General features: G+C 36.1%; 1 pseudogene; it reads left to right on the top strand.

Annotated features, from left to right (window-relative positions):
- The first annotated feature begins 3,302 nt into the window (after window positions 1-3,302).
- LOC100783092 (probable protein phosphatase 2C 27) lies at window positions 3,303-3,941 on the top strand (annotated as a pseudogene).
- Window positions 3,942-12,262: the final 8,321 nt, after the last annotated feature.

Raw genomic sequence — 12,262 nt, 5'->3', positions numbered from 1 at the left:
ACTGTCTTCCTATTCAACGTTTCACCTAACAATGCTTTTTGATCCAAATGTATAACTTGATTCCTTGCTTCTAAATTAGACTGACCCTAATATAGATGAGAACCACAATAATAAATTAAATATATGTATCATACACAACTTATGAGAAGGGTCAAGCACACAAAATGGTCTAAATCAACTTTTAAATAAATGGGTGTAGTTAGTGAAAATGGCACGATTGCAAATCATATATGCATGTCCTGCCCCAAAACCGTTTTTATATTTTCATTGTTTTCCTGAAAAGACATGTTCATTCGGATATGTGTTCCTTACACAAATGGTTGGTTTTGGAGGTTACTCACAAACTAGCCAAAAACTAAAATAGTGGTTATGGGTGAAAAGTAAGTATTTGGGGCCAAAGATGCTGGTAGGACCAAATCTAAATTGAACATATTACAAATATCAAATTAATCGGTCCTTTTCTGGTTATTAAATTCTTTGGTTTGATTTGAACCTGATTTGTCATCAATAAACTATTTTTTTTCTTTTAATAAGTATGTTACCCATCAATATATAATCTTTTTAATCTATCTTGTGCAGGTCAATCAGTAACATTTCCAGATTATAGTGAACCATCTATCTCTCCTTCATATACTGATGAAGGAATGGATGACCATCAAGTTTATGCTGATCCACTGCCATGCATAACAGAGATGTCACAAAATAGTCATCTATTAGATGAACTTTCCTCTGAAATGTACACTGAAGAGGATAGTTGTGACCTTAATGGATCTCAATTTCCATTCGTGCGAGGTGGTTATTCAACAGAGAATGAAAGCTCAGAGATTCAATTCATAGATGATTGTCCTCCTTACACAACATGGGAGCCAACTGGCATTTTATTTGGTTCTCCTGTTGGAGCAGAATTTAGCAGCTATTCTACTTTCATCAATTTGGATGTGGATATATCAAGTAGTGGCAAAACCAAAGCAGTGTGGTATAAGATTCGTGTTGCTCTCAAATGGGTCATATCAGTGAAAAGGGATGCAGATGCCAGAAGGAATGGCCATCTATTTTACTATAACTATTAGACTCTGTTTTATGCCCTTTGTGGACTTATTACTAGGTAGGATGTGCCTACAAAATCTAGGATATTAGTTCATGATGTCTTTTATGGTTAGTGTTGGGTTTGTTTTTCTTCAATTTCTATTGCACCAAAGAGATGTGTAAAAGGGGGTCATCCTGTACATCCTAGTGTCAGGTTCTTTATGTATAATTGTGGTTGTTGTCTGTAAAATCAAGTTTCTACATACTGATTAATTGTCGATTCATATTTTATTGTATTTTATTTTGGTGGTAATTCTTATAGAAATTTTCGGTAGAATATTAAATATGACATTTGAGAATGAGTGTAATGATGATGTATTAGTTTTATTCCATTATCAAATCACAAATTATTGTAAATATGAATTTTAAGATCATTTGGCTAAAATAAATTCCTACATTTTAAAATCTTATGAGAGATAAAAACAAAAGGGTGAAATAGTAATATTAAGTATGTTTGGCAAAGTAAATAGGTTATTATTTCTTTTTCTTTTTAAGAATAACTAGGTTAACTTTTAAAAAAATTTGTTTAACCAAAACAAAGTTGTTTGATAAAAGTGTTTATTTTACTTAGCATTAAATCTATTTGTTCTTTGGAAATCAACCAAGTATGATATTAGTTCTTTTTTAATGGTTTAAGTCTTTTAATTTCTTTAAAAAAAAAGAAGGTAAAATTGATGTCTCGCGTTGTTACCATTTTTAGTGATGCGGTACCAATGACCAAAATTATAGTTTTTACGAATATAAGCCCTCATTATATTCTGCATATAAGTTATCTCAAGCTTATACACTTCAAATGAAAGCTCTCATTGTATTCAACATATTATTGATATGGAAATGATATGATTTTGCTACTATAAAAAAAAAATATAAGCACTAATATTAATTTTGACTACATCTTCAAAAACCAAGCTATTATAAGTAAGTTTGAGGCCAAGATTGCAAAATGGAAGCAAACATGTCTCTCTATGGGTGGAAGAATAACCCTCATTAATTCAATTTTAACAGCTTTACCCATCTATTTGCTATCTTTTTTTTAGGATCCCTAAAAAAGTGGTGCAAAAGATAGTTACTATTCAGAGAAATTTTCTATGGGGAGGTGATTCTGAGGCCAACAAGATCCCTTGGGTGAAGTGGGACACAGTTTGTCTTCCTAAGAACAAAGGGGGGGGGGGTTAGGGATTAAAGACTTGATCAAATTTAATGAGGCTTTGCTTGGCAAATGGGGGTGGGAGTTGGCTAATAATTAGAACCAGCTTTGGGAAAGAATTTTATTGTCTAAATATGGCGGTTGGAATGATTTGATCTCTGGTAGAAACAACAGTGTTTTCTCTCATTGGTGGAAACTTCTAAAGATTGTCTTTCAGCAACAGGACAACAATAGCATCATGAATAATTTGAGATGGAGGGTGGGTTGTGGAGTCAAAATCAGGTTTTGGAAGGACAAGTGGCTGGGGGATAATTTAACTCTCCAAGACAAATATTCTACTCTGTATCAAATGAGTAGACAGTAGAATTCTACAATCAACTTAATGGGTGACTTTGTTGAGGATAGATGGGAATGGAAGCTAAACTGGAGGAGAAACTTTTTTGACCATGAAATTGACATGGTAGCAGCATTCTTGGCTGAGATTGAGAATGTTCACATCCAACATTCCAGCATGGATATTCTAATATGGAAGGCTGACCCTAGTGGTATTTATTCCACAAAGTCAGCTTATAAACTCTTGCAGGAAGCTGACAGTGTAGCTATTGAGGACAGTGCATCAAAGATCATTCGAAATCTGAAAATTCCTCCAAGACCAATTGCTTTCTCATGGAGATTTTTCAAAAACAGATTACCTACTAAGGCTAATCTGAGACCACATTCACTTTAAAGGATAAAGTAAGTAATATCCATCATCATTATTACGTACACAAACATAATTAATCATTAATGTTTTTGAACTTAGATATCAAACTTTGATTTTTTTTCATCAATGACTGAGATTACTTACTGTATCCTTATTATAAAGAAACCATATCCAAAATTTTAAGAAACAATGGAAGTGAATTTTTTTCCTCTTTGGAGATTTAAGGCAAAATGTTAGGGGAAGAAATTAATGGGTTATCAACATGCATTTTATTATCCCGTGTAGAGACTGCAAATGCACCTAGTTGCTTGATTTCTTATTGGCTATCTTTCTCAATTTATGAAATTTCATCGTTTTGACAGGACCATGATAGTTGCCAATGTTGGGGATTGTTGAGCTGTACTAGGGAGGCGAGGTAAAGCAATTGAGATGTCAAAAGACCAGAAGCCAGATTGCATTTCGGAGAGGCTAAGGATTGAGAAACTTGGTGGAGTGGTATACGATGGATACTTGAATGGCCAGTTATCTATTTCCCGTGCCTTAGGAGACTGGCACATGAAGGGTTCCAAGGGTTCTGCCTGCCCCTTGAGTGCTGAGCCAAAGCTGCAGGAAATCAACCTGACTGAGGATGATGAGTTCTTGATTATGGGCTGCCACGACCTATGGGATGTAATGAGTAACCAATGTGCTGCAACCATGGCAAGGAAAGAATTGATGATACATAATGATCCTCAAAGGTGTTCTAGAGAGCTGGTCAGAGAGGCTCTTAAGCGTAACTCGTGCGATAATTTGACAGTTATCGTGATATGTTTCTCCCCAGATCCTCCTTCTAGGATAGAGACACCTCCTTCTCGAGTCAGGAGGAGTATATCAGCAGAAGGCCTCAATTTACTTAAGGATGTATTAGACTGTTAGTGTTAGCTCGTGATGGTTGTTTTGAGGTTTAGAAAGGATGGATATTGTTGTGCGTACAAAATTATTATTGATTATTGATGTCGAGGTTGCTGGAGCCACTGCTGTCCCATACATTTCAACCTTATTTTATTTGTTCACCTTTGACCTTCCTAACATAACTTGGAACTATTTTGTTGTACATAGCATTTCATTAGTTTCTTCACTTTCATGAATTATATTATCCGATAGTTGTGATTCCTTTCCTCTCAAGAACGGTATAATTCAAGTGAGAAATACGCGATAGGTGGACATAAATGTTTTCCACTTTTATTCTCTTCTCATAAGGAATAAAGGTGGTTGGTGGTAAGATTGTGGAAAGCTTTCACCAGTAAAAGGTGATAGGTATACACCGACAGTGAACACCAGATTAACAAACACAGAATAACTTTCAAATCTTAGACAATAATCCAGAAATTTGCAGTTTAATAGAAATATGTTGATCTCGGATATGGATGAAACATTTTCGCAAATCGCAGTATGCCAAGCAATATCCAATTTATAGTCAAGATGAATATTTATAGAAGTAATATGTTTTGCCTTAAAAATAGATTACCTACTAGGGCTAATCTGAGCATAGACGTAAGGCTTTCAAACTCATTTTAACCTTTGGTCAACTAACTTGAAGGATGAATTCTCTTAGAGGGGTTTTGACCTATCTTGTCAGCTTTTTTGTATTTGTCTTTTCTAGTTGGGTTTGGCTTTTCATTGCCTTTGTATTTTCTTGTTTGTATTTCACTACACCTAGTACTGAATCTTATTTCTAATACAATATAGATTTTTGGTGTGCAAAACAAAAAAAAACAAGATAACACTTTACCAAAATGAACTTTAATGGTGCTTATATAGGGCAGGCAATTACTCAGCATGACATGCTAGATATTTATAGCAATCTAAAGGTCAGAGCATGAATACTTACATGATGCTCAAAATCTGGGCTAGTTAAATTGATGGACAGGTTTCTCATTAACAGTAGCACCTAAAAATAGACAAGGACATACATTTGTGTAGAAGCAAATTTCATGATGATGAATCAAGTTGATTCAAGTAGTTTTGATAATGACAAAGATGATGAAAAAAAGCCCAAAGAATGATTTCAAGATTGATTTCATGAGAAGCAATCAAGAAGATTCAAAAATCAAGAGAAGTTTGATTTCAAGATTCAAGAGAAGATGAATTCAAGTTTCAAGAGAAGAAATCAAGAAGACTTCACAAGGGAAGTATTGAAAAGATTTTTCAAAAAACAAACATAGCACAGTTTTGTTTTTCAAAAGAGTTTTTCTCAAAATTTTCTAAGTTACTAGAGTTTTTACTCTCTGGTAATCGATTACCAGTGGCAAAGTTTGATTTCAAAAGCTTTTAACTGAATTTGCAACGTTCCAATTCATTTTAAAATGGTGTAATCGATTACAATATATTGGTAATCAATTACCAGTGTATCTGAACGTTGAAATTCAAATTCAATTGTGAAAAGTCACATCCTTTCATAAAAAGCTTTGTGTAATCGATTACATGGTTTTGGTAATCGATTACCAGTGATAAGTTTTGAATAAAAATCAAGAGATGTAATTCTTCCAATGGTTTTCAGGTTTTTCTAAAGGTTATAACTCTTCCAATGGTTTTCTTGACCAGACATGAAGAGTCTATAAAAGCAAGACCTTGATTTGCATTTCAATAACTTTTGACAACCTTTACAAACAACTTTTTCATATATTCTTTTACATCTTTTACACACATCCTTTTGAATTTCTTCTTCTTCTTCTTCTTCTTCTTCTTCTTCCTTTGCCAAAAGCTTTCTAAGGTTTTCTAGTTTCCAAACCTTGAAAACAAAAGTGTGCTATATCTTTTCATTATCTTCTCCCTTTGCCAAAAAGAATTCGCCAAGGACTAACCGCCTGAATTCTTTTTGTGTCTCTCTTCTTCCTTTTCCAAAAGAATGAAGGACTAACCGCCTGAATTCTTTTGTGTCTCCCTTCTCCCTTTTCAAAGAATTCAAAACGACACAATCTGAGAATTCTTTTGATTCTTCCCTTTCCCTTAAACAAAAGATTTCAAAGGACTAATCGCCTGAGATATCTTTTGTTTCCCCTTCACAAAGTTTCAAAGGACTAACCGCCTGAGAACTTTGTCTTAACACATTAGAGGGTACATCCTTTGTGGTACAAGTAGAGGGTACATCTACTTGGGTTGTTGTGACTGAGAACAAGAGAGGGTACATCTCTTGTGGATCAGTTCAAGTGGAGGGTACATCCACTTGGTTGTTCAAAGAGAATAAGGGAGGGTACATCCCTTGTGGATCTTTGCTTGTAAAGGATTTTACAAGGTTGAAAAGAAATCTCAAGGGCCGCAGGTCGCTTGGGGACTGGATGTAGGCACGGGTTGTTGCCGAACTAGTATAAAATTCTTGTGTTTGTCTTCTTCTTCCCTACACTCTTTAATTTCCGATGTGCACTTTAATTATCGCTTATACTTTTGGTTAAGTTTCTATTTCTGTTCTTTACTTTCTTAACATTATAGTAAAAGCCTAATTGAATCTAGTAACATTAAGAAGGATAAATTTTTTAATTAGTAAAGGTTCGTTAATAATTAATTCAACCCCCCCCCCTTCTTAATTATTCCGAGGCCACTTGATCCAACAATTTGTAAGTACTTTTGGACGAGCGTAAAGTCATTTATACAATTGTAGTAGACATAACTCAATAATAAGTCAGGTTCAAATCAAGCTTTAATGTCAACTTAAGGAGTAGCCATTAATGGCCAAATGCATATTAAAAACCAATTTGCTACAAAGTATCTATAACAGAATCCAATCTAGGTGAATAGAACAACAAATATTGGAGTGAAAGAACAGATACATACGGTCTCACTGCCTAGTATCTTATCTATTACATCCCAAGCCTAAAATTAGATGAGGAAGGGTGTGTTTGTTTTAGTATTAACAAGTCTCAAATGCTAGTTGAATCATAGTAACACGAATGGGTAAGAAAAACTAACTGGGATATTGCCTAGTCTCAGCTTAGTCAAATATCAATCATATTAGTTAGTCTAACTAAGGTTTCGAAACATGACAACAGATACAGACCACTGAACAATGGATTTTCATCATTAACAGACAATAAAGACATACCTTCGATGGCTTCCCTGGGAGTCTTAAAGCCAACCACAATGGACTTCCAAAATCGATTCCCACCCTTTCTGGGACTCTTTCCTTTCCTAGTTTTCTATGAGCTGCGAAAGTGACCAAATGTTAAAACGAGGAACGCCTAATGTTAAAGATAAAGGATGTACCTCAATCGATAAGTGGCAGAGACGAACTCAACAAAGACGAACTCCACAATGTGGTTGCTGTGATGGAAGCGCAGGGAAGTTTGTGACAAAGACCAACTCAGGTAGAAGGAGAAAGAAGAAGAACGATAGGGTTCAAGCGCGTGGGTTGTGCAATTTCAGGTTTTTAATTTATAATCAAAACAACATCATTTTTTAAATATAACCGATGTTAACCTCAACTACGTAACATCGGTTTTCTTAAAACCGATGTTAACATCAAAGATTACTTATTTACAAAAAAGCCACCGAGCTTTTGTTAACATTGGTTTTATGAATAACCGATGTTAACCGTGCGATGTCAAATCTAAAAATTGTAGTAGTGATCAGAGTTATATATATTTGATATCACATATTACCTAATTTCCTCTAGAATACTAGCAAAGAAAAATTACCACATTATAAGGTTTGAGTAGTATATGCAAAATCCTAGGTTCAAACTTTATTTTCTTCATTTAAAAAAAAATAGATTAGTCAGGATCCAAAGTGACATACCAAGCTAGCTCTGAGACCAAAAAGAGAAAAATAGGTATGCGTCAGTTCTGAGATTCACTTTGAGGATTTGTCCAATAACAAAATCCTAAAGTTGGTTTTGGATGTAAGGATGATTTTATTCTTCAAAATCCAATTGAGCAGCGGAAACAAGTATTGGTTCTAGATATTTATCCACACTAATTTCCTAAGTTATACATATAATACACTTTTGTAGTTTGAAAGCCTATTCATCTCATATTGTACAAATATTTATACATCAATATCATTATGGTGACCTCACCATAATATTATTGGAAAAAAAATACAAGTCTCACATTGATTAGAGATAGTGCCAAGATATAGTATATAAGATGAGGGCAACCCTCACCTTGTGAGTTAGCTTTTGGGGTTGAGTTAAGCTCAAACTTACATTTTCTACTTGGTATCAGAGCCTATCCTAGATCAATTTAAAGGTTCATGCACCAAGCCCAAAAGTGTTGGGCGTGAGGGGGTGTATTGAAAAAAACCCCAAACCCACATTGGCTAGAGATAGTGCCAAGATAAAGTATATAAGACGAGGGAAACCCTCACCGTGTGAGGTAACTTTTGGGGTTGAATTAGGCTCAAACTCACATCTTTTACTAATATCATCTCTAAACTAATGGCATAAATATATAAATGATGATAACTAAAAGAATATTAAACTAGACCCTAAATATTTTTGGAGTTATAAGGTTATCCCTATCATTACACACATAATGGGCTAATAACATTTAGCATTGACCCCATATTTAACAGGTCGCATAATCAAGATTTTGTTCTGAACACGTGAAGTGTCAACCTTGGGTTTTCCCCACATATATTGATGACAACTACTATTACTATTGATTTACTGTATGATATGTTTATACTCTATACAACAGATAACACCTTATATACAACATTACATTGCCCCATACTCCAATGATTCCCAGTTGAAGGGCTGGAACACATAGTAAACTCTAGGTGAGCTTTGGAAGATCAAATCCACACAGACACACAGGTGTTATGGTCACCATGGAGAGCATAACTGGCCAATAAACCATTGTTGTTCTCATGCCACCATAAACCACCTTATGTTGGCATGCTGGACATTAACGTGACATTGTTGATGTTTCAATCTTCTCAGTCTGTAAGCTTGAAACTCTACATGTCCTATGTCCATTTGATTGCTTCTGCGTTGTTTTACTATCTACAACAGTGCCAGTGATTTCAACCATATCCTGTCTTTCACCTTTTTTGTTGGTCTTCTTCTGGACTAGGTGAATATAGGAGTAATAGCAACTACTAGAGAAAGAGATTTCTTATTTCTTATGTCCTTAACAACTTTTTTTCTCTCGTTCTCTTTATTGCATTCTAGTATTTGCTACTATTCTAAGGAATATATCATGGCATGCTTTTGATACATTACTGTACATGTGTTGACTAATTCCAAAGGAACCACTCCTAACCTCTCTCTCTTCAATGTTTTACTCTATAACACTCTTGGTTAGGAGATATTGTGGTAGCGTACTCGTTTTCCTTCAATTGAGCAGTGGAAACAAGTATAAGTTCTAGATATTTATCCACGCTAATTTCCTAAGCTATACGTATAATACACTTTTGCAGTTTGTAGGAAAATTCAAATGCATGTTGTTTGCTACATTATACTTCAGAAGAGTTATTGAGTTTTTACTTTTTACTTTCGCCAATCAACATATTTAGAGTAGAAAAAAGATGCTGATATGTGCAATAATTTAAGTCAAGTTTAAATCATGTTGTTGCTTTGTCCAAAATGAATTTCCAAGAAAGAATTATATGCAGACATAATTGGAGAGTTTGGTACAAAACCCTTTAAGATTATTTGGATATTTTCCCAAATGGAAAGTATGACTTATAATAGAGAGTGGTTTTTTTCCCCAAATCAAGACTTGTCGCAACCTACCCTTCGGCGGGAGGGCGACGCGAGACTCACGGGATGCGTCTTCCAAGAAAGGAATATGTACGGAGTCGCCACCAACGTTTATTTGAGGAAAACGTCAGAAAAACCGAAAAAGACATGGTCTACGAACTTTAAGTGAAAGGTTCGGGAGTTGTATTTACGCACGGGGAAGGTATTAGCACCCCACACGTCCGTCACAAGAGACGACAACCTTTAATCAAATGTGCAAATATGACTTCAATTTATGTTATCTTCCCCTTTTTCACGTTCTTATGCCTTTTATATATTTTTTATCTTTTTATGGTCGAAGAGGGTGTTTCCCTTGCTCCTACGTATTCCTCAATTGTGATAAGGAAATAAGACCTACGTAGTTCTTTGAGAACCAAACGTTGGTTAAATTGTTTTTATCTTTTTTGCAAAATTTGTTTTTATTGAATGAAGGGTCATTTAAGGCGTTGGACCATTAAACAATCTTTCGATTCTTTTGAAAGGAGATAAAACATTAAGGCATTAGACCATTAATGATCTCTTGTTATTTTGAAAGAGGTAACAAAGCTACGTGTTGTTTTTAGGCTTTTTAGAAATCTACATTTAACCAATAAAAGCGGAAAAGACCATTTCAAGGCGTTGGACCTTAAAAATGGCTTTTTAGGTGATGACAAAAGTTTGATTTATGAATTGATTTTAGCCTTAGTTTCACTTTGGTTATTAGTCAATTCGATTAAGAAAGAAAAATCCCAAAGAAAAACGCCCGATTGATTTTTTTGATTATTTTACTAAAAGATATTTTTTATTATTATATTATTATTTTGCCTCTTTTTTGGTTTTAACCATGGTTACGACATCACCGAACGATCGGATTTCATTTTAACAGAAATTAAAAGATGTTACAATACGAATAATCGGTGGAAATTTATTTTATTTTTGATTAGGCGAGAAAATGACTTAAATAAATGACTAAAGCACGTCAAAAGGGGATATGGAAAGCAAATGAAATAAAAATAAAAGCACGCGAAACAAATGAGGACCACTAAGGATACATAGAATGAATTGAAAAGTTTGATTTCGGGAACTTACCGGTTGAAGACCGAAGAACGACGAAGAACGAACGAAGAATGGCGGAAAATCTTCGCGAAATCACCCACGAAAACGTCTTGGAAGCGTTACGGAAGCGCTTCGGCTTGGATTTTCTTCACGGAAACAATTTTTCTCACTAATTTTAAGTGATTCTCAGATACTAGGAGGGTTGAACATTTTTGTTCTTCCCTCCTTCCCCTATTTATAGGGAAAAGAGGGAGAAGCTTGCCACCCAGCTCGCCCAGGCTAGCTAGGTTGGTTCCGGTGCCTTCTGGGGAACTTCCTGGAAGGCCCAAGTGGGCCTGGTTGCTATTTGAACCCCCCATGTTTACTAAATACACCCCCTGCCTTTTTTTTGCTGATTCTTTTTTCCGTAACGTTACGGAACTTTACGAATTTCGCAACGATGCTCGTTTTCTTTCCATAATGTTACGGAACCTTACTGATTATGTAATCATCCCTTTTTTGGCTTTCGGAATGTTACAGAACTTCAGGAATTGCGTATTAACACTTCCTTTTGACTTCCGGCATGTCACGGAACTTTACGGATTGTGCAGCAATGCTTTCTTTTGACTTCCGGCATGTCACGGAACTTCACGGATTGCCTAATGATGAGTGCCAAGTATCTCGAAGTGGTCAAACGAGGGTTGCATCCCAACAAACAGATGGTCCCTGGACGAAATTAGGGCATGAAAGTTTCCCCTCTTTACTTGTCTTTTATTGGAGATAAAAGGGAAGTAAAGATAAGACACTAATTTTGTTCGAGCGAAACACCATCCGGCCGGTGAATCTCTCTGCCAGCGGAAACTGCAAAAATTTTGAAAGTGATAAGTACCGACACATCATCCCGATACTGTCGAATTCGTTCCTCTTGGTTGACACAAGGCGCAGAATGACCATAATTTGTCTCTGCGTGTCCTCGGACACAATCGAGCCTGGGTGGCAAGGCGCATAATGACCATAATTTGTCTTTGTGTGCCACCAGACATGATCGCCTCTGGATGGTGAAAAGGTGTGGGGAATGACCATAACTTGTCTCCGCCCACCTCTCGACTTATTGTCCCTGAATGACAAAGGGCGCAGAATGACCATAATTTGTCTCTGCGCGTTTATCACTCGACTTGCTGCTCCTGAATGACAAAGGGCGCAGAATGACCATAATTTGTCTCTGCGCGTTTATCACTCATCAAGTCTTATAGATAGCAAAAGCGTGCAGATGACCATAATTTGTCTCCGCAAGTCATCGGGTCCACCGCCTCTAGATGACAAAGGTAAAAAAGTGCTGGACCAAATGGTTCCACGCATGTCATCGGGCCCGCCGCCTCTAGATGACAAAAGGTGAAAAAGTGTGGGACCAAATGGTTCCTCGCATGTCATCGGGCCCGCCGCCTCTGGATGACAAAAGGTGAAAAAGTGCGGGACCAAATGGTTCCCTGCATGTCATCGGGCCCACCGCCTCTGGATGACAAAGGGTAAAAAGTGCGAGACCAAATGGTTCCCCGCATGTCATCGGGCCTGCCGCCTTTGGATGACAAAAGGT

This window comes from Glycine max, chromosome 4 (genome assembly GCF_000004515.6).
Source record: "Glycine max cultivar Williams 82 chromosome 4, Glycine_max_v4.0, whole genome shotgun sequence".
Classification (NCBI taxonomy): Eukaryota; Viridiplantae; Streptophyta; class Magnoliopsida; order Fabales; family Fabaceae; genus Glycine; species Glycine max.
Note: the sequence above shows the minus strand (reverse complement) of the source record. Positions and strands in the feature narration are given on the sequence as shown.